General features: G+C 34.1%; 1 protein-coding gene and 1 pseudogene across 1 annotated transcript in view; one reads left to right on the top strand and one right to left on the bottom strand.

The window, feature by feature from the left end:
* NRG3 (neuregulin 3) overlaps nt 1-26,265 on the top strand; it is a 991,727-nt gene that overhangs the window by 315,795 nt on the left and 649,667 nt on the right. The window lies entirely within an intron of this gene.
* On the bottom strand, nt 12,344-12,462 carry LOC112482826 (annotated as a pseudogene).

Here is a 26,265-nt window from a genome sequence, read left to right as displayed (position 1 = left end):
TATAGTGAAATCTATTTGATTAAGGAACCTAATAATATGGACCATATTTTCAGAGATACAGTAGGTGGAAAAGTTTTAGGAGGATGAGCTCAAATACATATTGGAGGAGTCTAGCTAGGGGTAGGAGTGGGATTTTTATATCTGTAGAACTAGAGTGAACAAAAGCTTCAGGAAACCTTCAAGTTCATATTTATGGTAGGTAATTAAAATCAAGAGTATTACAACAAGGAGCTTTTGAAGGAAGAAAATCCAGAGATTTTTTTTTTTTTAATTGGGGTATATTTAGCTGAGAGGAGGTTAGAGGAGAGCATGTAGGGCTTTTATAAGAAATATGCTTCATTATCTTAAAAAAAAAAAAGCAAAAAAAAAAACAACAAAAAAACTCCTAAATATCACGCTTATTTCTCAACACGGCATGCTATGTAACCATTTTTGATTCCTAAGTTTTATTTTGTTTAAATACTACTTTTAACATTTTAATTGTCCAGAATCATTTGGAACACATTTAATCCATGTTTCTTATCAATTACAGCTTAAAAATATATAAACCTCACATAAGGAAAAAGCCCAAAGTAGAAATTTTGTTCTGGTGCTTCTGCTTCCTTCCCTATCTTACACACATGTCTGGGTGGTAAAATATTACAACAATGCCAAGGGAAGACATTTTGCAACATCTTTAATATTTATAAAATGATTAGAGCTCTTGATCGGAGAACAGGCTTGATTTAGAACTGAGATTTTTTTGTAAGCATTTGAATTCCACTTACTGTAAAAAAAAAAAAAAACTGGCAAGCCAGAGGAAGAAAAAAAATTAGGTCACAAAATGTAAAAGTCAAAATGAGTCATTTCAAATTTGTGTTTTATATATTCTCTCCGATTTTGCTTTCTTTATTTCTCAACATCGTTCAGATAGTGTCATCGATGTAAAGCTTTACAGTCTGGCTAAAATGCAACTTTTTGATCTCAGCATATAAATGCCTTTAACTCATTCTTCTGACTATGCAAATTAGAACTCTCTAAACCAACCAGGGTCCATTTCCTAAGTTTTAGATGCAAGCAGATAAGCAGATCGGAACTGAGGAATTATTCTGCATAAAGCTCATTAAAGCAGACGAAAATCAAAGCTAATCAACAACGTTAAAGAGTCATAGAAAAATTTAAGCAGAGCTTAAATTAAAAACTAAAGAAAGTAACAGATACAGCAGGAACAAAGGTGAATGAAAATAAAGCAAGTGAATCAATGTACAGCTACAAAATCTCTAATTAAGCATGGGTTTCCATTGAATGATTTATCCTACCTGACACTCAGGAATATCAGTCATTATGTCTAAGGTCAAAGCCAACTGTTTTGTTGGGTTGCTAACAGTTACCACTGTTGAATTTTGAAATTCCTTTGCTTCTAGTCAAATGGAAAAAGAAACACTAATCCATTTTCCATGGTTCCACCAGTGTGGACCCTCCTGAACTGATTTCTCTCATCAGTGCTTTCCTACTCCCAAACCCTCAACATGGCCAACCATGCCCTGCCCTCTTCTGCTACTTGTAGTTGCCTATGTGACAGTTGTCTGTGCTTACCCTTTCTTTTCTTTAATCTTTAATCTTTAACTTTTAAACTTTCTTGTGTCATTTTGTAATAGTGTCTAGCATATAATGATGAGAAGTTATTAAATTTGTTTCATAAATGAATTTATACTTTGATGTCATGTTTAGACCTATAGATTTTATGTTAAGTAATATTTCATTTTACCTTTATCGAAGTAAAACTAACTTTAAGTTTTTGTCTATACTTCAAAATTATTGGAAGATAAAGTGGGAAACAGGCTCCTCCTTCATGGAGTTTATAATCTAGTGCGAGTGACAGAATAGAACATTTTCTTAAATACATCAGGGGTTAACATCAGTTGTGGTAAGGACTAAGGAGAAATGTGAGGTACTTTGAGAACAAGGAGCATAACTTGGGTGAGAGATTTAGACAAACATTCCATGTGGTACAGACACATGGAATGTGTGATATAGCCAATCTTCAACGAAGGGTAGAAAGGTTGTCCCTAGGTTTATTTTTTAGAACTGAAAGGACCTGTTTTATTAGATACCTGGAATGTTACAATTGGAGACATGTCAGAGGCCAGATCAGGCCCTGGGGATCTGGGTTTGATGGCTTTACTAAGGGCATGCCTATAATTAAGTAAGACTTATTGACCAAGAAGGTTTTCTCTTATAACACTTCCTTAATTGTTTGGATTCTCCATTAGGAATAATAGGTAATCTGATATAAGGTCTCCATTTTCTGTCCTCCATGTCCACTATTCTTTTTCTTTTTGTTATTTATTTATTTATTTTAGTTCTTCAATCTTTTCTTCTACATTTCAGCACTCACAGAAAACAGTGCCCTAAGTCTGTATATACAACTGTATAGTTGTCTAGCTGGAACACACCCTGTGAGAGGTAAAAAGCATATTCTTTTCCTTTTCCATATGGCCTGTTTCATGACAACAGTTAGAAAGGGCTCCAGGATTCTGGCATTAAGTTGATGTCCTAATTACATTTTAATAGTTGTGAATTTTCATCTTTCTCTTTTTGCTGCAGTGGGCCTACTAGGAAAGTTCAGATTTATTTTGCTTCTTTATTTGCTTTGTTTTGTCTTGTTTTTCCTCCAAAGTCTCTGTACAGGTATGTATTTGCTCTTTCTATTTTACTGACATTAATGTCTAAAATAAGCTAATTTTATGGCATTATACTATACTATAACTATATTGCTAATCAAGTTTTAAAGTATTCCTTCAACTTTTTAAATACAAAATATACATTAGCTAACTGAAGAATGATTTTGGACTGACTACTGACTCTATAACTGAATTCATGATCATCCTGATATCACAATGCAAAAAAGACCCTAAAGCCATTTTAAGAATTGGTTCACTATTGATTATTCAGCAAATCAGGTAGAAACAACTAAAAATGGCATATGTGCACATGAGATGGAGTTGGAGAACTGCTCTCGCTCATACCCACAAAAGATGCACACATAGAATGAGCCTCTATATGGATATTCCACAACACATGAAGGAATGTAATGCTAAGACAATCAGTAAATAAAATTTCTCCAGATGAAAAATTTTATAGAACATTCCGATAATTTGAACTAAGAGTCCCTAGGCTATCCAAAGAGATGAGTGAAGATATTTACCACTAAAAACTTAGCTAGCAATTACAAAAGAAAAACATGCAGAATGGATATAATAGTCAAATTTATTGACTTTAAATTTGACTTGAAATAGCAACTATGTCATCTTTCCAGATAAGCCTTCCAAGTGAGATATACTGTGCTGGTCTCAATGCAGTGGTAATCATACATTTATTTACATGCCACAAAAATGTAAGCACCAACATGGCATAATTTAGGGTGTTTGTTCATTGTCATATCCTCAGCACTTAGAGCAGAGCCTCGGTTCTAGGAGGCAGCTAGTACATGTTTTGTCAAATATTTGATTAGTGTGGTTATACAATTATTAGTTGTCTTCATCTAGACTAGGAGTTCTCCAAAGGCAGCGCTGTGCTGTTTTCTTTGTTAAGTTATCCTCTGTCACAAGTACAGTGTCTAGCACATAGAAAATCAGTAACTATTTGTCTACGAATAGAATACTATTGAGATGAATAAAGCAGAATGTCTAGTATTATGGCTGTGTTCATGTGTGCCCCCTCCAGTGAACAGAGTTTCCTGACAATTATTACTCTTTTATATATCTTTGAACCTCTACAGAGCTCAGCACCATCCTTTTCAATAAGTACTTGCTTAATTATTTGGTGGAATAAGTAAATGAATGATAACATCCACACAAATATTAGTAAATAGGATATAAGATACGAAAAGCCTTCTTTATTGAAACCTACAAGATTTAACCTAAAATGTTGATCTGATGTCACACCAGGAAAATTATTAACAGAAAACATCAAAAGAAAACATCATTAAAATCTATGTAATTATCTCGATTGCCAAGGAAGCATCTCATTTAAATTCAACAGCCATTCATCATAAACATACCAAAAATAATAGGAAAGAGAGTCTCTTTTTCACAAGGCAAAATGTATATGTTTTAACAAGTCTTACCTTTAATATAGAAATACTAGAGGTTTTCTAAAACAAACAAGAACAATACGGACACACCTCACCTCACCACTGCTGCTAAAATTATTTTTTATTAAATAATAAAATAAATACAATCATTAGACCTCAAAATCTTTAATATGGTAAAGATTTTAAGATCTTAAGATATTAGGGTTGAACTAGTGAGAAAATATTAAGGATGAACTAGCAGGGAAAAAAAGTTTTAAATTGTGTACTAGCAAGAAAAAGAAGCACAGTTGTTTCAGATTATAACTAAAAAAACTGCACAAAAATAAATAAATAAAAATAATACACTAAACAGTAATAATGGAAAATAAGAGAAAAAAAGCAGTAAATAGAAAACGATGACAAGTTATAACTACACTGCTAAAACCTAAAATCAGTTTACTATAATTTACAAAGAAAGAACATGAATAATCTAAAAAAAAATACTGCTACTTTTGTTATTACCACTAGAAACTACATCAATTAGGCAATGATATATGATAGGATGAACTCTAAGCATAAATTATTTCTGATATACAACACTTTGGTAGATATTACTGTCTCTTTTTTACTAGTAAGAAACAGTGCGAGAGCATGGCTTAGCAGGTAGAAGTAATACACCAAGCCAAGTCACATGGTTTGTTTCCTATACTACAATAGCATGGCCAAGAAAACGTAAATAGCAATAAATTCTAAGTGAGCATACACAAAAGCACAACACATGTTCACGCACACACACTTTAAATAATTAAATGATAGTCATTGTCAGCATGACTGTTAGAAGGAATGAATGAAGCACAATCCACAATTTAACAGCAAAAATGACAATAGACAGTGGTTAGTAACATAGGAAACATTAGGTAAAACTATGCCTCATGACAACAGCTTGCCTAAATGTGGTTCTGGGGAATTTCTGCACTGTCTAGGAACTTATACTCTCTAAAGAACTTTTTAAAAACATAAAGGGGGGGGGGTAGCGATTGTAATCAGTTCTTGTCCAGAAAAACTATATTTTGATTGCAATAACTGAAACTGACAAAAAAAGTGTAAATCAATACCTTTCTCAGTGTTTAGTCCTTATGTGTCATATCCCTCTATCTTTATATCCATATCCATATTCATATCCATATCTATATCTAATCTGTATTATATATGTGATTTTATATATATATATATATATATATATAAATAATATTAACTATGTGAAAAGCATTGAGTAAGGTTCATGGGATCATAGGATATTCCTTAGAATTGGAATCATTTCACCACATTTTCACTTATACAATCATATGTAATGTTTAAAGTGAAATGTTTGAGAGTTTGTATATATTTCTTTAACGTTATTTGCCTTTTCATTCTATTTTAATATTTATTTTTATTTCGTTGAAGTGTTTTGAGAGCATGCTACATATCCCTGTCATATGTGATTTCATGAACTCTCTCCACATCTCTGCTTCTTCCACTTTATTAATTATCTTGTCCAGATCTGTAATACTTTTTTTTTGTTAGTTCATCCAGCTTGACACTTTTTTGTATCTCCAAGTACAATAATATTTCTAATCTTATAATTTTAACCACAATAATGTATCTATGTATAACTAAATGATTTTAAAAAGGGAAACTTTCAAACTTAACAGGATCAGGGAAATAAACACACTTCTCTAACGTCCAGTTTTCCCTGGAAGAGAAACGATTACTTTCAGGATACTGACTGAGATCCTGTGACTACTTTTTGAGCCCAGTCTTCCTCACCAGGGACCAATTATTCATCTGTATGGCAAGGAGTTCTTAGATTTATTACCACTTCTGGAAACTGGGGACATTTGGTCATATGTAGGACTTCTTACTATTCCAGATTGCTTCCCAGAAAAGCAGGTAGAGCTAACAGTACCTGTCAGAAGGAAAGAATTGCAGAAAAACCTTGTCCAGAGGCACACCCTACAACTGCTTTTAGGGTCCTTGTGGGTTTTTAATTTAAATCCTACTTCCTTACTTACTGGCTATATGACCATTAACAAGGGCTAAATCTCTGTAAATCCCAAGTTTTAATTTTCTGAAAGAGGAAAGTAAATTAATTTTAAAAAGAAATATATAATCTTAGTGCCTACCTTCTAGAATTCTCATGAGGATAATTAGCAAGTCATAATTATAGCAAACATTCACCGGGCTCTTGACACAGTTGAGACATTGTGAGTGCTATATGTTTGTATCTGTCTTTTTATTTTGTAGTAACTATCAAATGGAGTAGTTATTATTTTATCTCCATTTATAGATAGGTAATGGGGTCACAAAATGCTCGTATAATTTGCCCAAAGTCTCACAGTTAGCTGATCTGGATTCCAACCCTCATCTCTTGCAGCCTTACTCTCTATATTTCCAGAATGAGGTTCACACACTATTCAGTGATCAACTAATTGTTAGCTATGCTTATTACTATTATTAGGAAAACTTTGAAACACATTTTTCAAAAACTCTCAAGTGACAAACATGGAGTTAAGTCTCTTTCTAAGAAAGGATATTTTTCTTTTATTTTCTGTAAATATGTTATTAACACATGGCTTGCATTCTTAGTGTGAATCTACTAAGAGCCAGATGTTGGAAGAACATATAAATCTTATCTATCTCCTTTGTCACATCTCATGGTTCAGTCACGAGAATGTCATCTTTCCTTGTTCCACTTCACAAATTCTGCCCTCTGCACTCTCCACCTGGGCTTTTAGTTTCTCAACAAGTATAAGAGTACCTCAGTCTGTCATCACTGCCATCTTTCCCTTTTAGCCAAATACAGGATTGTGAGTTAATGACTGTGAATTTAGAGCCATCCATTCTGTCATGGCTGTTCTCTGCTTTCTTTTTCTTTATGGAGACAAACTATAGGAATACTTCCTAGTTACCTGCCAACTGATTCATCATTATATTTGGTGACTGGCTCATTTTTTTATTGTATCACTTACTAATTTTAAACTTGATGCTTGATTATTGAATCTAGTTATTTCTCACAATTCTGTTTTCAGCTGCTACATCTAATCAGGAGTTGGTGACCTGAAGTGCTATTTATTTTGCCATTTTCCCAGGTGATCTGTTCCTACACCAGTATAGAAATAAATGTTAAAATTATTCTGCCAATGAAACCTTGAAATCAATCATAAATGACAGTAGTAATTGAGAGTGCAGTGAGCAGTAACTAAAGTTCTTATAAGGCTTCTAAGGAATGCTTCGGTAGTGGATTTGATTAAAGAAAAAAGCTTAAAGAGTTTTTCTCATCTTGATTTTTCTTTTACCTTATATCTAATTTCATCCTATGACAAAGAAGTGACTGTAGTTGCTTTTAAGATAGTACACTAATGTTTCCTTCTGAATATTCCTTTTTCATTGTTTTGATTAGGAGTACTTGAGAAATGATGTTGATGGACTCTGGGAATGATTTTTATAATGAAAGATGATGTTGAAGTGGAGAAGATTCAATAAAAGGTTCTTAAATAAATACTCCTCTTGAATATAAAGAACATGGCTTTGACAGATGATCTTGTAAGAAATGTTACTCCAAGATAGACTATTGGGCCTTTTACTCTTTCCACTTTTCTGTAGCTCCTTGTTTTTTTTGTTTTTTTTTTTTTTTCTGGGATATCTCACTATGTTCTTTTATTAATTCCTGTCCTGGTATTAGAGACAACGTTCATTTTCCATTTTAGCTCAGGGGACTTGCAGCTTAATTAAGTTATCCTTTTGTCTGGCTGTCAGTTCCAAAATTCTACTCATCGTTTCTGGGACAGAAATCACCTGCCAAATAGAATACCTGATGATGGTCCCTGATGTCCCAGAGGTCCCCAAGTCAGTATGCCAATGAAACTACTAATAGGACCGCCCCCTCATACTTTTGGAATATGGGTAGACCCAGATCCCATAACATTCCAAAGAGAACTGGAATAATAAAATATACTATAACTGAGTGATTCACAAGATAGTAAAATTATTTATAAATAGATGAATTTAGTGTGTATTGTATAATTGAACACAGGCGCAGATTTGGAGCTTTTTTTATGAATGTGAGATACCAATTAAATGGCTATTGCATTGTACCCTTGGCCCAACATTGTGAATTTCCAGAGGGAAAATAACTAAACAGAGTGAGCATATTCTTAATGGAAAGACAAATTAACCTAGAAGGAAGATCACATGAATTTTCATTTAAACATGATATTAATTTGCTGTGTAGCCATAAATAAATCACATAACTCACATAAACTTCATTTTTCTCATTTTTTTCCTGTTGTAGTTAGTGTTGCTTAGTAAATTACATATAATTGGATAATCTTTAAGTGCAAATTAGTTTATAGATATAAAATATTTTTGAAATGTTGTAGACTTTTGAGTTTAAAATGGTAAAGATAGTACACACAGATCCTTCTTCTCATGAAGATTAAAATAACCAGAAAGAGACTTACCTTTAGTGAAATTAATACTCAGCCAAATATATGAAAAAGGACTCCAGATTCAAGTATGCCGTTTTGAAAATTGGTAATATACCCTTCTGAGCAAACCATTTCTTTTGGGGAGCAATAAGAATAAATGAGAGCATTCCTGGAACACACTGAACATTGTAGAGCATTTGGAGGACCTGAGAGAGTCAGGACACATCAAGGCCTCCCTGTTTCACAGGATGTAGTCAGGTGGTAGGTTAGGCTGGAGGAGAAATCCCTTGGGGAGCAATCCTGCATTGTTTCTCTCTCTTGGCTGGGGAGAAATAAAGGATAAACTAAACACAGAAGCTCATTTTAATGCATTTCATGCTCAACCAGGGACCATTGCTTTTGTACCGGATCCCACCCTGGCCCCTCTTGGTATGAATTAAAGATGCTCATCATATTCAAAGAGAAACTTCCCAAATAATCTAGGAAAAATCATCCTATAAAAGGTGATTAAAGGAACCATTGCAGGTTAAATACAAAGTAGAATGGAATAGAAAACAAGTGAAAAATATTTAGCAGGGAAATTTTACCTCAGAGAAAATGAAACTAATGGCCAAATACATTGCCAAAATTAAACAACATACCTTAAGAAAGCAAAAACTTCTTCACAATAAAATCTCAAAGTAAAGATTTAGGAAACAGAAATTCAGGAAAAGCATAGCAAAAAGACGGAGATAACACATAGCAGATAAATCAAAGAAAATAGTAGAAAAGAATATTAAAACTAACATAGAAATTAAAGTTACATTGGAAATAACTCAAAGGAGACTAGAAACTGCTGAAATATCATAAAGAACATGAATATTGGCAAAAGCGAGACCAAAAGAAATTAAAATGAACAATGAGTTAAAATGGTTATAAAATTAGAAGAAAGTAATTTATCTGGAAGATAAAATAAAAAAGTTTCACTATACTCAAATGATATTCCTGAGGAAAGATAAATTAACATACAGAGAAACAAATATAAAGTTATTTTTCCAGATATGAGGAAATTTTGAGAATAAACTTTTTGACTTTAATTTATGGTGTGAAAGCCAACACTGGGAGAACTGGCACAAAATTACCAACATAAGCTTGACTTACCAACTGGCACAAAATTACCAACATTGGCTTGACTTATAAAATGAAGGGGAATACTTCGGGGAGCTTGAAATAAGATTAAATCTCATATAAAGCGTGACCTCAGAATTCTCCTTAGCGATATTCTCCACCGGGAAAGAACAGATTAATGCCTCCAGTGTTTTTAGGAAAAGACAGTGTGACCCATCTTCCTAAAATTAGCCAACATATTGTTCAATGTAAAGGCAACTTGCAAACATTTTCTAACATGTAATCATTCTAGAAATCTAGTTTCTAGATTTATTTAAAAATACACTGCCAATAAAAATGAATGGAGGAACTATGGGAAAAGGACTGGTTATAAACATTAAATACTTTTTAAATATTACCTAAAGAAAATACTATTGAGAATTATGTTTACAGAACAGAATGGAAATGTTACAAATGGTAATAGCATAGAAAGAATTTATCTGACACAATTTGTAAAGGAAAGTGAGAGGTAGGGTAGGTCTGGTGACTTCCTCTTTTATAAGCTGAGTGCAAATAAAATGCCATTTAAAGATACTATATCAAATAATATATGCAGAGACATTCAAAAGTATAAGAGAATATATTAAAACCATGAGTTTAATTGGGAAGAAAGTAGAGAATATGTTTTTCCAATGTTACAGTGAAAGAAAGGTCAGTAGATACTAGATAAAGAATTATAGGATTAAAAATATTATATCCATTGTAGTAATAAAGGTAACAGCAAAACACCAACATTCAAATTATTAATAGTAACACACACACTCATAGAATATAGCTAAGAAAAAGGAGAGAGCAGATTGTAAAAAGGAGTAGTGCCATCGTGAAGCATAGCAAACTGTGATTATAACTAAATCTGGACATGCTATCATATTAATAAGGGCTCTATTTATTATGGCATTTTAATGGTAAAGTTTTTTGTTTACACAAGAAATAAATAGGAATTAATACTTGTGCACCAAATGACATAGCATCACATTCCATAATGAAAATAATACAGAAATTTCAAGGAGAAAGAAAACAAAATATATTAATTGCAGAAAACAATTCAGTATATGTAAACCATTAGTAAAAATTAGTAAGGACATAGAAGACCTATAGAACATAATTGATCCAGTATATCATATATCATTGAGTTTGTTTTTTGTTAAAGATACTTCTTCGTAAATTATCTAATGTTTTCGGTAAAACAATATCTTCTTATATTGCATTCATGGTTTCTGAATTAAGAACACTTTAAGAAGTTTTATTTAATAAATTACAACTTTATTTTACAAGTTTGTAAATTATGCACACTTAGAGACCAGACCTCTCTGACTCCTGCATGAACTAAACTCTAAGAACAGGACTATAAGCAATATTATAACTTTGGAGAGCCATTTGCAAGATAGCATGGTGGTTCTTCTCTCAATTATGTAAAGAATCAGTTGCTCCTTTGGATAGATACAGAAAGCAAGAGTAGAGTCCTTTCTCTCAAAGATCTTCAGTCCAATGGGGAAAACACATATCATACATCATAACAGATAGAGTACCCAAGATAAGTCCCAGTGTGTATGGGGGAGGGGAACTTTGGTGGCAGTGCCAAAATATAAAAATATAAATCAATCTTACTATGTAACATAGATACCTAGGATACTAATCAGATACCTAGGAAAGATAGTGATGCATGTGAATAATTTTCGGTGATCTTTGGAACAAAGATGTGACAAAAATCTGTATTCTATCCTTACAATATCTGCCTGACATCTCTGTCCACTCTCTTCTGCTTATGTTTATAGCAGAGATGGGTCTTCTCCTTAGGGACATTTGCTCTCATTAGAAACCTCCATTTTCTTATCTTCTCTCAGGAGCCTCTGCCTCTGACTCTTTTTCTAGTTACTAATATATAGACTTTTGTTGTTTTTTCTCTTTTACTAAATTTATAAACATAATTTCTCAGAAACTTGTTCTGGGCCTTTTTTTTTTTCTGCATTTCCCCCCTAGGATGTCATTTATTGCAATAGCTTAAAATACCATCTATATTCTAAGATTCAGATTTGTGTATTTAACTGCACCTTTGCTTTTACCACATGAGGTTTTGAGTATCTCCAATGTCTAGCTCTTTGGTCTCCTTCTCATTCCTTCCTTTTCATAACTAGCACCATCATCCAATCAGGAGGTCTCACTAGACATCTGTAGCTACTCTTGATTCCTCCATTACCTTTCCCTTCCTGTGCAACCACTACCTACTCACTCACACCTATGAGCCTTTTATCCCATCCACAAAACTTACTGGTTTTTCATCCAACATTAACTCAAATTTGGCACTCCTCTTTATTTTCAGTACCACCACTTGTACCAAGCAAACCGTCATTTTACCTGTTGTCTGTTGCAGTGATCCTTCTCCAAAATATTCTTAACACCTACACTCTTCCCTCTCTACAAACCATTCTTTCAAGAGTGACTTGATTGATCTTCATGAAAGAAAACACATCACCTCCTGGCTCAAAATCATTTCCACTGGTTTCTAGCTGCATTCCCAAGGTCCAATGACCCTATCACCATGAAGTGGTCTCTTCTCTGTTTTTCCAGTGTAATTTTTCATTCTTATTCCTCTTCCCTACCTCCACTACTCTACCATGCTCATACCTATTCCTTTTGTTTGTTTGTTTGTTTTGTTTTGTTTTGTTTTGTTTTACTCCTACGGCACCTGGTCTTCCTAGGTGGTCTCCCATCCAAGTACTAACTAGGCCCGACCCTACTTAGTTTCCAAGATCAGATGAGATCGGGCACGTTCAGCGTGGCATAGCCATAGACCCATTCATTTTTTAAACTGTTTCTAGAACAGTATTTCTCGTCTGAATTTAAAGGACATTTAATTAAATAAATGTCTCCATGGAAAACTTTCCTCTGTCTGTTCTAAATTAATCCCTCCTCATGAGATTCTCCATCTCAGCAGCTTGTTCATTTCCTTCAAAATAGCTAACCACAGGCTGCAGTTATGTTTAATTGTGATCTTGTTTTGTGCCCCTAATCTGGACTCTAAGGTCTAGGAGGGAAGGGATGATGCGAGACGCTTTATCTTATGTCCAGCTCCTAACACAATGTAGTACTGTAATAGGCACTCAAGAGTGGGCACAAAGTAGGTACCTGATATATAATTGTCAAATCGGTGATTTAAATTCAATTTGGTGTAAAACTTTTCTTAAAAATTCAATAGTTATTAACAAAACAAAACAAAAAAAGTAAAATGGAGAAAGACAAAAGACAAAAAAATATCTCAGCCAGAGCATGGAAGGCATCCTAAAATTTATTGGGACTTAGGCTTCTATTATTGGCTTTGAGTCAAGTTCTTTCCGCTGAAGCAAGTCAAGATAGGCAAGAGAGAGCTGAGAAGGCCGATGCTGACAAAGTATTCAACACTGCACTCTGGCCACCTCACCCATGGTGGTTGTCATCATGCCACGCAGTGGGTCTCTACACACAACTTTCTTCCTTTAGCCTTGCCTGCCATGTTGCTCTGTATTTGGAATTTGTTTATATTTTCTCTACTGGCAGAATCCATCAAGAGAAAAGATTTCACTTTAATCTCACCTTATATTGATTACTTCCAAGATGTTTTTGTTTGAAATTTCCTAATTAGGCTTAATTTCTTCCTTACATTTTCAGCAACTTGAGTGACAGTAATTCTGTTACATTTGGGAAGCAATATGACACCGGGGCAGGGATTAACAAACAATGACCTGCAGACCAAAGCTGTCCCATCACTTGTTTTTAAAAATAAAATTTTATTGGAACACAGCCATTCACTTACGTATTGTCTGTGGCTGTTTTCTGGCTCTCATGGCAACATTAAGCAGATGATACTGAGACTGTGTGGTCCATGAAGCTGAAAACATTTGCCATTTGTTCCTTTGTAGGAATATATTGCTAATCTCTGCACTAAGGTATAATCTTCTTTATTCTGAGCTTTAGATATAGTTTTAGAATAGTTTAACTACTTTTTAATGTTTCCATTTACCTGTTAATAATTAATTTGAAGGGAAATCAGATTTTGTTCATTTTTCGAAACTTTGAGTTACACCACTTTACTTTTTTACAAAAGACCTACATTAGTACCTGTTTTCAGTAACCAAAAGAATTCTGAAGAGGATTTTCACTTTTACAAAAAAAAAAAGGAAAAAAAGAAAAGGAAAAAAGTGAAGCCAGTGTTCAGCATTTGTTTTGCAGCAACCATTATAGAGGCAGCTAGAGTGGCACTGCTTTTACTATATGTTAGTGTTATTTTAGGTTTTATGTGTTATTTGATATGATTTGGTAGGTAATTTTCTGGGCCTGGGAATGCTCAAAAACTTTTCCATATAAATTAGTGGTAATTACTTTGCTTTACCCCATTTCTGCTTACAATAGTTTTTATAGGAATGCTCTACTTTCACATAGTGGAGGAACCTGAGCCTTCCAATATCAACTAGTTCAGACCCTATTATGTCCCAGGCATTTACTTAATCAATAAATAAAGCTTTCTGTGACCTTTCCATCCCAAGTAATCTCCTGCTGCTCTCGGTGCCCATGGTGTTTGCCTCACATAGCACTTTATCTCCCATAGTGCTACAGCCCACCTGGTGCTTTATCTCCTGTAGCACTCAGCATTTTGACCTTGTATGTGAATCATGTGTGTGCATGGCTAATCTGATGACTGGTGTGGCATTGTGTAAAGAAAATTGTATTTTGAGCATGACAGATTGCTAGGCTCTGAGCTGCATAATAGTAGGGATCCTGCCTCTTTTGCTTACCCGGAAACTTGCCTAGTGCCTGCCACGTGGTAGACATTTATAATGCATGAATGAGTCTGAACTGTGCCTCTATATTAATAAGTACTTGTTCCTGTTGATGTCAATTGAACTGGATTAAAAACAAACATTATTCAGCACCTACGCCCACACACACACACACATATTTTATTTGCACTTTTTCCAAATTGCCACTATTTCTAATCAAAAACCTGAAGATAGATTTGGGTCATTGTACTTTTATAGTCATAGGTTTAAATTCCAACTCTATCATTTACCAAGAAACTTTGAACAAGATACAGAATAGTGTATTTGATTTCATCATCTTTCAAATGCAACTAATCATAACCACTTCTCAGAGCTATGGTAGAAAGCAAATGAGGCATCATCTAGAAGGAGCCAGCACAGCCCCTAGCTCACCCTAAGTGCTCAGCAGAGGTCAGTTGTATATCCAAGGGCCTGTGTCTTTCATACCAAACCAACAAGGGAAGTACTGCTTCCCAGCATGGGCCCCCACTAACTTATAGTCTCCTGAGGTTTGGAAGCCAGGTTCTTATCTGCAGGTTAATAGCCTGCTGCCTGTGATTTCTGACCCCCTACTTTGGTCTTTCCCACCATACTATATTGCATTACAAGCTGCCACATTGTTGAAGCCAAAACTCTCAGTCATTATTGCTGTTCCTCTATCTAGTCCATCAGCAAATCTTTATAAATTTATCTTTAATCTGTCCATTTCTCACTAGCTCCTCAGTCATCTGTTTAGCTCAAACCACTATTTTTTTCCCTGGTAAGGTAGAAAACCTTTGTATGGGTCTCCTACTATCCCCTCCAAGTGAAAGGCAGATGATCTTTCTTTTAAAAAAAAAATATTTTTTAACCATTTTAAAATAATTTTTATTTTTTCAATTAAAGTTGACATTTAGTATTATTTTATATTAGTTTCAGGTATACAACATAGTGATTAGACATTTATATAACTTATGAAGTGATCACCCCAATAAATTCAGTAACCATCTGACACCATACATATTATTACAATACTACTGACTATAATCCATATGCTATACTCTATATCCTTATGACTATTTTGTAACTACCAATTTGTGCCTCTTGATCCCCTCCCCGCTTTACCTATTTTCCCACCCTCAATCTGACAACCATCAAAATGATCTTTTTAATCTATGAACTTGTTTCTGTTGTTTGTTTGTTCATCCTGTTTTCTAGATTCTATATATGACATTCATCTTTCTCGGTCTGACTCCACTCAGCACAGTACCCTTTAGGTCTATACATGTGGTTGCAAATGGCAAGATTTCATTCTTTTTTATGGCTGGGTACTATTCCATTTCTATGTACACACACACACACACACACACACATACATATACCACCTCTTCTTTATCCGTTGATGGACACCCAGAATGCCTCTGTATCTTGACTCTCGTAAATAATGCTGCAATAAACATATGGATTTACATGTCTCTTCAAAGTAGTAATTTGAGTTTCTTCAGATAAATACCCAGAAGTGGGATAACTGGATCTTTCTTTGTCTTTAGATATAGCCTTTGTTTTAAAGTCTATTTTGTCTGGTATAAGTATTGCTACCCCAGCAATTTTTTGTTTCCATTTTCATGAAACATTTTTTTTGATTCCTTTACTTTTAGTCTCTGTGTGTCTTTCCATCTGAAATGGGTCTGTTGTAGGCAATATATATATAAGGGTGTTGTTTGCTTATCTATTCGGCCACCTTGTCTTTTAATTGGAGCATTTAATCCATTTACATTTAAAGTAATTGTTTCTAGACATGTATTTCTTGCCGTTTAATTATTCGTATTTTTAATTTTGTTTTGTTTTGTTTTTTCTTTTTCTTAAATAAGTCCCTCTAAAATTTTCTGCAATACTGTCTTGGTAATGATAAACTTCTTTAGCTTTCTCTTGTCTGGGAAGCTCTTTATCTCTCCTCAATTCTGAATAATAGCTTTGCTAGGTAGAGCTATCTTGGTTGTAGGTCCTTGCTTTTCATCACTTTGACTATTTCTTGCCAATCCCTTCTGGCCTGCAAAGTTTCTCATGAGAAATCAGTTGACAGTCTTATGGGAACTCCCCTATAGGTAACCTACTGCTTTTCTTTAGCAACTTTTAAGATTCTCTCTTTGTCTTTAACCTTTAACATTTTAATTATGATGTGTCTTGGTGTGGGCCTCTTTGGGTCATCTTGTTTGGGACTCTCTATGCTTCCTGGGTTTATACATCTATTTCCTTCACCACATTAGGGAAATTTTCTGTCATTATTTCTTCAAATAGGTTTTTAATTTTTTGCTCTCTCTCTTTTCCTCCTGGTATCCCTGTGATGTGAATGTTGGTATGCTTGATGTTGTCCCAGAGGCCCCTTAAACTATTTTAATTTTTTTGTTTGTTTTTTTGGCTTCTTTTTTCTTGTTGCTGTTCTGATTAGGTGTTTTCTGCTACCTTATCTTCTAAATCACTGATTCGATCCTCTGCCTCATCTAACCCTAATGTATTTTTCATTTCAGTTATTATATTCTTCATTTCTGACTGGTTCTTTTTTATGTTTTCTATCTCCATTCTTATGTTTTCTATCTCTTTGTTAAAATTCTCACTGAGTTCATCTACTCTTCCCTTAAGTTCATTGAGCATTTTTATAACAAATGTTTTGTACTCTTCATCTGGTAGATTGCTTGTCTCCATTGTGTTTAGCTCTTTTTCTGGAGCTTTGTTTTGTCTTCCCATTTTGCTGCCTATTTGTGTTTTTTTTCTTTTTTTCCATGTATTAAGTAGGGCTGCTATGTCTCCCAGTCTTAGTAGAGTGGCCTTATGTAGTAGGTGTGCTGTGGGTCCTAGTGGCACATTCTTTTCTGGTCACCTGAGCTGTGTGCTCCAGGCATGCCCCTTCTATGGGTTGTCTGTGCCCTTCTGTTGTAGTTGAGCCTTGGTTGTTCTTTGCACATAAATGGGAAGGATTGATCCACAGGATGATTGGTTGTGATGGCTGACTGTTATCAGTGGAGGAGCTGTTGTGCAGGGGGCGACCTTAAACAGCAGGATTCTCTTTAGCAGGTCTCTCGTGCCTGCTCTGTCTGCTCTTTGCTTGTGTCATCTTCAGATGTAACTCCGGTTGGTGCTCCGGCTCAGACTGAAGCTGGCCACTGGGCATGCAGACCAGGGATCTGACACAGGCCAAATTTAGCTGCAGCCTGTGCCCTGTTCGGAGCCACCTGGCATGAGCCACCAATCAATCCTCAGATGGCTGCCACCCATGCTGGGCTTAGATGTGCCTCAAGAGGCCAAGCCATAAACTGAGACCAGCTGCTGCTAGTGCTGGTCTTGGGGCTGCTCAGAAAGTGGTACAGGGCACTCTGAGGCCAGATGCTATTTGTTTAGATTTTGTGAACCTTTGAGAGAATTTAGGAAAGTCTGTAGCATGAGCCAAGATAGGCTATTTGTATGGAAAAATCCACTGAAACAGCTGAGGTGGGCCTGCATGTTGGGAGGGGCAGGGTCTCAGTGAATCATCAGGATGGGGCAACCAGTATTCCTTACATTGATGGAGACTCAGATATGGCAGCCACCTAGGTCTGAAAGCTGGGCGGGGGAGGGCTCAACAACAGAACAATGCCCTCTGCCAGCCTTTCTGTCTGGGAGAAAGCTTCCCTTCTGGTCTTTACCCTGAAGTCAGACAACTCAGTTCTTCCTCATATGTCCCTAGTGCCTTTTGAGCTGTTGCCCCAGAGCTGGAGCTCAGAGGGAGTGAGTCTGTTAGCGAATAAGTCTGCACACAGGCCCCTTAAGAGAAAAGTCCGTGACTCCAGCTGCTCTCTGTCTCACTCAGCTACAATCTCCACTGTTTTTCACAGCTAGAAGTTGTGAGGACTTCTCTTTCTGGCACTGGAACACTGGCCTTGGGAGCCCAGTGTGGGGCCGGGACCCCTTGCTAATCTGGGAGTATCTCCGTAGCTGAGATATTTCTCCTGATTCTCAACCGCTACACACAGGTGTGGGACCAGCTTGTTTTGTATCTCTGCCCCTCCTACCAGTCTTGAGGTAACCTCTTCTGTGTGTCCCTAATTGTAGGACTTCTGTTCAGCTAGACTTCAGGCGACTCCCAGTGATGACTGTTAAGTGTTTTAGTTGTAATTTTGATGTGGTTGTGAGAGGAGACAAGCACAGTGTTTACCTATTCTGCCATCTTTACTGGAAGCCTTCCAAGTGATCTTTTAAACTCATGTATCAGAAGATGTCTTTTTAAAATCTCCTAATGCTTTCCCATGATGATTATCATGACATCGAATCTCTATGCCTTGGTTCACAGAACCCTTAGGATGGTGCCCCAAACCTAATCTCATATCCTGGTGCTTTTTCACAGTGCACTAGGCTCAAGGCCTCTTGGACTAATATCAGTGACTTTGAAGATCAAACTTTTCCTGCCTTAGCACCTTTGCATATTCTATTCCTTCTGCCTGTTTTTGCATGGTCCACTCTTTATTTCCATCAGGTATCAAGTTAAATTTTTACCATCAGAGACCTCTATGAATATGCTTCCTGTTATTTCTTTTCTTAGGGTCCTGTTTTTTTTCTGTTTATTCTTATCACAATTTATAATTCTACATATTGGAGTTTCTACTTTTGTTTTTGTTGATGATTCTACTCCTTTATATACTCTCATGAGGCCACACCATGTCTGAGTTGGTCATTGATACATCCCCAGACCTAGTGGTTTTTTTTTTTTTTTTTTTTGCTTCATAAACGTGCTTAGTACATTATTCTTAAATGAGTAAGTGAATGGGCGGACGAATAAATGAACAATGACTTTAGGCAGATTTACCTCTCCCAAGCATATTTTCCTCTGAGTATAAATGGCTGGCTGAAATTCTGACCTATAAATTAAACTATATATTTAGTAAGAGAGTTGTGAATATGCCAGAGATTTGAAAAATGAATGGAAGTCATTAGCATGACTTTTACTCTAAGAAGATAAGTTCCTTTCAAGATGATATTTTTCTCAAATCTTAGAACAAAGGAAAATAAATACATTTTGTTGCTTTGCTCTTCAGTATTTTAATTTCCAAGAGATTGAAGAATTTTCTTTGAGGCAAAGTATAATAAAATGTAGTGTTGGTCCTAGGTTTCAATTAATAAGGAACATTTTAAGATACCTTTTAGCAATCTCACATGTATATCTGTAACCTTAAATATGAGGATACTGATTTTAAAATATTGTAAGTAACTTTAAAGCTAAGATTTCACTTTCACTGCATATCTCAGAATGATTTAATAAGAAAGAGTTTTGATTTTAATTGGAATTATGAAATGTTTACAAAGCTTGGAAGTTTTTACATTTCATGGATATTCTTTTTATAGTGTTGTTTTCCTATTTTAGAGTGAGCAAAAGAAATTTGAATTCAGACTAAATTCTAAGTATCATTGAGTCCACTAACATACCCCTAAAGTAGACATATATAAATGCCTTTAAAAAAAGTTTAGAAAAAATTCCTTAATGAATATATTAAAGTAATATATTAAGTATTGTACGTGAAAACAACTATCCCAATTTTGCCAGTGAGGAAAAAGTTTTACAGAAAAGTACCTGTTGGAAGTCATACTGAGCACACATGGCTGTTAGCATTTGAACTCAAGTTCTTTGTACTTCAAAGCAATGTTATTTCCATTGCTGATTGTCATAGGACTTTTTGCATCAGTCAGTCCTTTTTTCTTCTCTCCCCATCCCTGCTATTTTATTTGTTTTACCCCTCTTCATTTTTCATTTTCTTTGCCCTTCTTTTTTTGAGGCAACCATTCTACTTTATATGATGTGAATATTTTTGTTTGTATTCTTGCAATATGTGTATTATTTTGTATGTATGCATTTTCTATTTACTTAACGATATTTCTTGCTCTTTTTGATTAAACGTGCTGTTTTTAAGATTCCTCCGTGTTATGTGAACATCTAATCTGTTGCTTCTCATTGTTACATGATACATCCTTGGTATGCATCCACCACATTTTACTTCTCCTTCCTCCCAGTAATAGAGAGCTACTTTTCATATAGCTACTTTTCATATTTCCTGCTGTCATAAATGACACTGTAGGTAACATGCATATTTTCATATAATTATGCAATGATTTCTTTGGGATATATGTTTAGGAATAAATTTCCTCTGTCATAAGGCATATGGCACTTAATTTGACTCATTAGTCCTAGGTTACATTATCCTATCTAATAGTTTTCCTGTGTCTTACACCTGTTTTTGCTAATTTAATTGGTATTCAATAATACTTCATTATTGTTTTAATTTATCAGATTACTAATAAGTTTAACCATCTCTTTGTTTACTTTTTAGTAAATTCTCTATATTGTCGATTTTTCTGTTTTGGCTGTTCTCTTTTTCTTATTGATCTGTAAGAATTTCTTGCTTGTCATTCTTAAATATTACAAATATCTGCTCTTGTTTTGCTATAACATTTTTAGCATTTTATTTTTTTATTTTTTGTTGTTTTTGCTTTAAAAGTTTTTGCTTCCTCTAAGTCACAATGATATTCTACTATTGTTTTATAGTTTTACATGTTATGTTTAGATTTTTATTTCCCCTTTGTATGTGGTATTAGCTTAGCTCTAGTTTTATTTTTCCGTAGAGTATTTCTAATAACGGTATTTCTAATACCATCTATTAAGCAATGGAATATCTAGCATATTTTCAAATTTATTCATTAGAAGGACTTATTTTTTGTTCTGGAGAAAAAAAATGACTCTTTAACATAAAAATTTCTTACCCACAATAGAAATTCAGTCAATATTTTTTTTTATGAATGCAAATTACACTTGACATCTGTTTTGGATATAATCAAAATGCTTTTGGTATGTGTGAGTCTGTAAAGGCACATTTCCTTTTGTTCTTATTGCATTAGCCTGAAGTTCTCAGTGGAATTGACATGGGATGTTAAGTTGAATATTTCAAAAAAACTTTTCTTTGTTCTCAGTAATTAACATACCACTATCAATATAATTTTACATAATTATACCAGTTTAAATGGGGAACTAAAATTAAAAAGAAATTCTCATTGATTAAAGATAATTTATTTGAATTGGTAAATTATATGTATTTAAAACAAGTGGTAATCATTCATAGGTCTTTATTTCATCTCCAAACACAAAGATGAGAATGTAGATTTAAGATTAGTATAAAATAAGAGTTTTATGTTACATGATTTTAATAGTTTTTTTTTTTTTTTCTCTAAACGATGACTGCTTAAGTTGGAATTTTTGAAGCATGAACTAGAACTGAAGGAAAAATCAAAATTTGGAATGTATTCCTCATTCCATTAGGGAAAAAAGACTTTTCAGTCACTCAGATCTCTGACACGAGTTCAGGGTATAAGCTAGTGGAGAATGATGGACACTAGTAAAGCACTTAGCTGGTTATGTAGTTTATTTAAGAATAAATACGCTATTTACTTTGTTTGAAAGTTCAATAGATTTGAATTTTAGTCAAATGGAATGGCATTAGATCTTTCTTTATTAATGTTGATACAAGTGTGTTCAGAGGGCTTTTATCAGTTATTGCTAATAATGAGTTTTTTTCCTCATTTGCTCAATGCTCCAATTTTGTAAAGTTCATCTGATTTTTGACATTATGACATGAGCAAGTATATTCATTCAGTTTCCTAATGAAATCCTCTAAGGCATTTTCTGGTTGTAATGTTTCATTCTTATAACTTTCTTAAGCAAGTGCTGGAGAAGGAAATTGGGAGAAATTATGTATTGTTAAGGATGTATACATTTTTGGAGGCAACATTCTTTGAATTTTAGGGGAAAATTAGTGACCTGCTGATTCCTTGAGCAAGAATAATTCATACATTTTATAAATACTATAACAGAGTCAGAAATTATCTACTGTAAAAAGTGGGGGCAAAACCTTGTAAAAAGACAATATCAATTTTGAATTATGGATGAAATTTGAATTTACCATTTAAAAATATTCCTTGAAAATATAAATTCTTTGTCATAATGAGATATAGTGGGAGCAGTAATATATGAGAGTTTGACACATAGAAGATCAAATCCCAGATCTGACATTGCCTATTATGAGGCCTTAGTCAAGTTATAACTCTAAGCTTATGACCTTATTTGTAAAATAGCCATGTTTGACAGTAAGCAAGGGGATATCTTTTGTAGTTGGCTTAAGTGGGCCCTTGGTTTTCCTTTCTTTGTCTTCCCCATTCCCAAACCTAGATTCTTACAAGAACAAGTTGAACATTAACCACAAGGAAGACACATTGTTTGTTTTAGCTGGTTTAGCACTTAATACGTTTTTAATTGTCTGCCTATGACTAATGGCAAAAGGGAAAGCCCATATTCTTTAGAGAAAGGAAATCATTTGCCTTTATTTACATTGATCTTGTAATCTTTGTTCTTTTGTGCTGGCTGTTAATTATATCAGTGTCAAACTAATTATCTTAAGTAATGGAAGTTAAATTCCCCCAGTGATTTAAAATAAAGAATGGAATATTTTGTAAGTATTACAAAATGGTTGTTGTTTTAGAGATACATCATGAAGTTTTTATGATATACAGTACATATTTTTGAATTACCATCTGTGTAAAAATTAGCCCCTCTATAGCATTTTGCTGAGTGGAATGGAAGGATTTCTCTCAGTATGCTGCTTTCAAACAAGTTAGAGAATCACAAAATTGAAATTTCTTTAATGTAAATTCACAGTGCAGACCTGATTGATAAAGTTTATATGAGCATATTTCTTCAAGGAAACAAGAAAAAGAAAAGTTTTGGCTTGTTTCTTTTTTTACCAATTATGAAAGTTTGTTTTATCTGGGAAAAAAATTTACAACGTGTATATCATGAATGGTGTTCCCTTAAATAATTGTTGCAAGTCGTTCCTAACAGTGGGATAGGAGAAACTCAAACCCACCTAATGCAGGTGATATTGTAGAAAAGACATGAGGAAGTAAGAAACCTGTGAATTCTAGAAGTAGTTATTGAGTACTCACTATGAACCATAAACTGTATTCAGTACAAAGAGCATTTCCAGAAGATAATGTTTGCCTCTATGTAGGGCTTTTATTTTTCTTTTGAGCTACTTCTAAGTGTTAAGTAAAATACCGTGAATATAAAATGATTTATTTATAAAGTAAAATAATGAGAACAATGTTATTTATATGTACACATTTTCTAAAGAGTGTAGATCCTGGAGGTCTTATTCTGTCAAGAACCTGAGCAGGTTTGTATATTCAAATTTGGGAATAGATCTGAAAAGAACTGATTATTTGTATAATAGAAGATGACCCTGGAGTTCTCGTGGAGATTAGGTGGAAGAGAGGGTGGTTGTGGGAGTGAGAACAAGAAAGTGAGTAAATGTCTTCTCCAGATACTGAGTTGCTACACATCTCAGCCAAGGGACCCATTTTCTACCTATATAGCTGTTTCCGCCTCAGTTACAATTCTTGATTTACTGGAAAGGAGATCTACTGCAAAATGCACAGCCTATTCCTCACTGACACTTCTCTGAGATTTTATCTGTGTCTGACCACTTTGAGTGGGAAATGTTATAGACCTGTCATTAGAACTGAATCTACTTGATCCTCAAGAAAAACAATAACAACAACAACGACTACAAAACTCACAACAAAGAATACATGAGTACTTATTTTATTTCTGCAAAATTTCTTTGCCCACCGTGATGGAGTAGATCTACTGAGTGTTAACACATTTCTTTTGTTCAGCTTTTGCCTCATATTAGAGTGACCCTCTTCAAAGTCAAAGTGATATGCTGGAAGAACATGAAATTAAACCAGAAGTAAAACCATAATATATAAAAAATAAAGCAGCCTTCCAGTAAAATAAAAATATTGATCACAGATTTTCATCACAGATTTTCATCACTCTAGAAATGTCTCTAAAATAGCAGAAGAGAAAGAGAAAATGGAAAAGACATAATGAAAAAAAGTAAAAATAAAATTTCCCTGAAATTAAAAAAAAAGACATTCACAAGGTACATTATTAGGACAATTCATAATTCTAATGTCAGAGAGAAAACCATAAAATCCTCTAGAAAGAAAATAAAATCACTTCCTAATTAATAGCACTCGGAATGATATTAGAATTTTGACAGTGATCCTGGAAATTAAAAGAAATTGTAGTAGCCCTGAAACTAATAGAAAATAATATTAAATGTCAACTCAATTGAAAAATAAACATTCAAAAAATTGTAGCAATTCATTCAATTTTTAAATTTTAAAAAATTTTTCAATTACAGTTGACATACTATGTTAGTTTCAGCTAGACGAATTAGTAATTAGACATATATAAAACTTAGAAAGGGATCACCTTGACAAGTCTAGTATGAATTTGACACCATGCATAGTTATTACTATATTATTGACTATATTCCCTATGCTGTGCTTTAGATCTCGTGACCATTTCGTAACTGGAAATTAATACTTCTTAATTCCTTCACCTTTTTCAAACTCCTCCACAAAAACACTCTCCCATCTGGCAACCATCAATTTGTTCTCTGTATCTATGAGTTTTTTTCTATTTTTTTTGTTTATTTTGATTTTTATATTCCACGTATAAATGAAATCATGTGGTATTTGTCTTTGACTAATTTTGCTTAGTATAGTACCCTCTATGTACATTCATGTTACAAATGTCAAGATTTCAGTCTTTTTTATGGCTGAGTAGTATTCTATTGTATATATGTACCACATATTCTTTATACATTCGTCTATCGATAGCAAGATAGGTTTCTTCCATATCTTGCTATTGTAAATAATGGTACATATATCTTTCTGGATTAATGTTTTGGATTTTTTTGGATAAATATTCAGAAGTGGATTTGCTGGGTCACATGGTAGTTCTACTTTTAACTTTTTGAGGAACTTCCATACTGTTTTCCAAATTGGCTATACCTATTTACAATCCTACCAACAGTGCACAAGGATTGCATTGAAATTTTGAAGGAAAATAACTTTCAGTGTGAATTGTCACAATTATGTAAAGGTTAAGGTAGATGAGTTTCTCTAATTTTCCTGTAGTTTATTTTTAAATATAGGTGTTGGTTTAGGCTACTATATTAAGTTTTTGACATTGATAACATTTAATAGGAGAAATTTTTATTTCAAGTGAAGGTCTGCCTGGAAATGTACATAGGCTAGTGATTTTTTAAAGATGTTAACTATGATGCTGTATTTTTCTGAATTTACTGAATGGGGTTAATAGATAAAAGAGGAGGTGTGCAAATACTTGCCTAATAAGGTCAAATGAAGCAAACTTAAAATCCCTTGGTCTTTTCGTCATCATCAGTCTTTTTACTTAAAAGCATAGGAAGACCCCATTGTGAATTCATCCTTTTGTCTTACAAAACTTTCTCCCGGCTTGGACATTGACAATAATGTTCATTTGTAAAATTGGCAGGGAATCTAATTATGCATTTTTATCTGCATCTCAGATAATCTCAAAGCTCCTGAAGACAGTTATTACCTTTATCTGTTAAATTCGTCAATGCATTTATGAGAGCTATAGTGTCAACCGTGTAGATTGTGAGAGAGATGTACAATTTAGAAATATGGGGCAGTGAGTAAAGTGAGCACTGGATTAGAAGTCTGAAGACCCAGGTCATAGCACTAATATTGCATCTATTCCTTTGGAGTGCTATCACCTAATTGGAAAAATAAAGACACTGGATAGATGGTTTTTTAATGTACATACTCAATATAAATTTCTTTGATTCTATGACTATTCTCCCATACTTTGATTTCCCTTGTATTTTGCTTTGGTAGGGCTCTGTTATTATTTAAA

The sequence above is a fragment of the Pteropus alecto genome, unplaced genomic scaffold (assembly GCF_000325575.1).
Source record: "Pteropus alecto unplaced genomic scaffold, ASM32557v1 scaffold155, whole genome shotgun sequence".
Classification (NCBI taxonomy): Eukaryota; Metazoa; Chordata; class Mammalia; order Chiroptera; family Pteropodidae; genus Pteropus; species Pteropus alecto.
The sequence above is the reverse complement of the archived record's forward strand: the minus strand, read 5'-3'. Positions and strand labels throughout refer to the sequence as shown.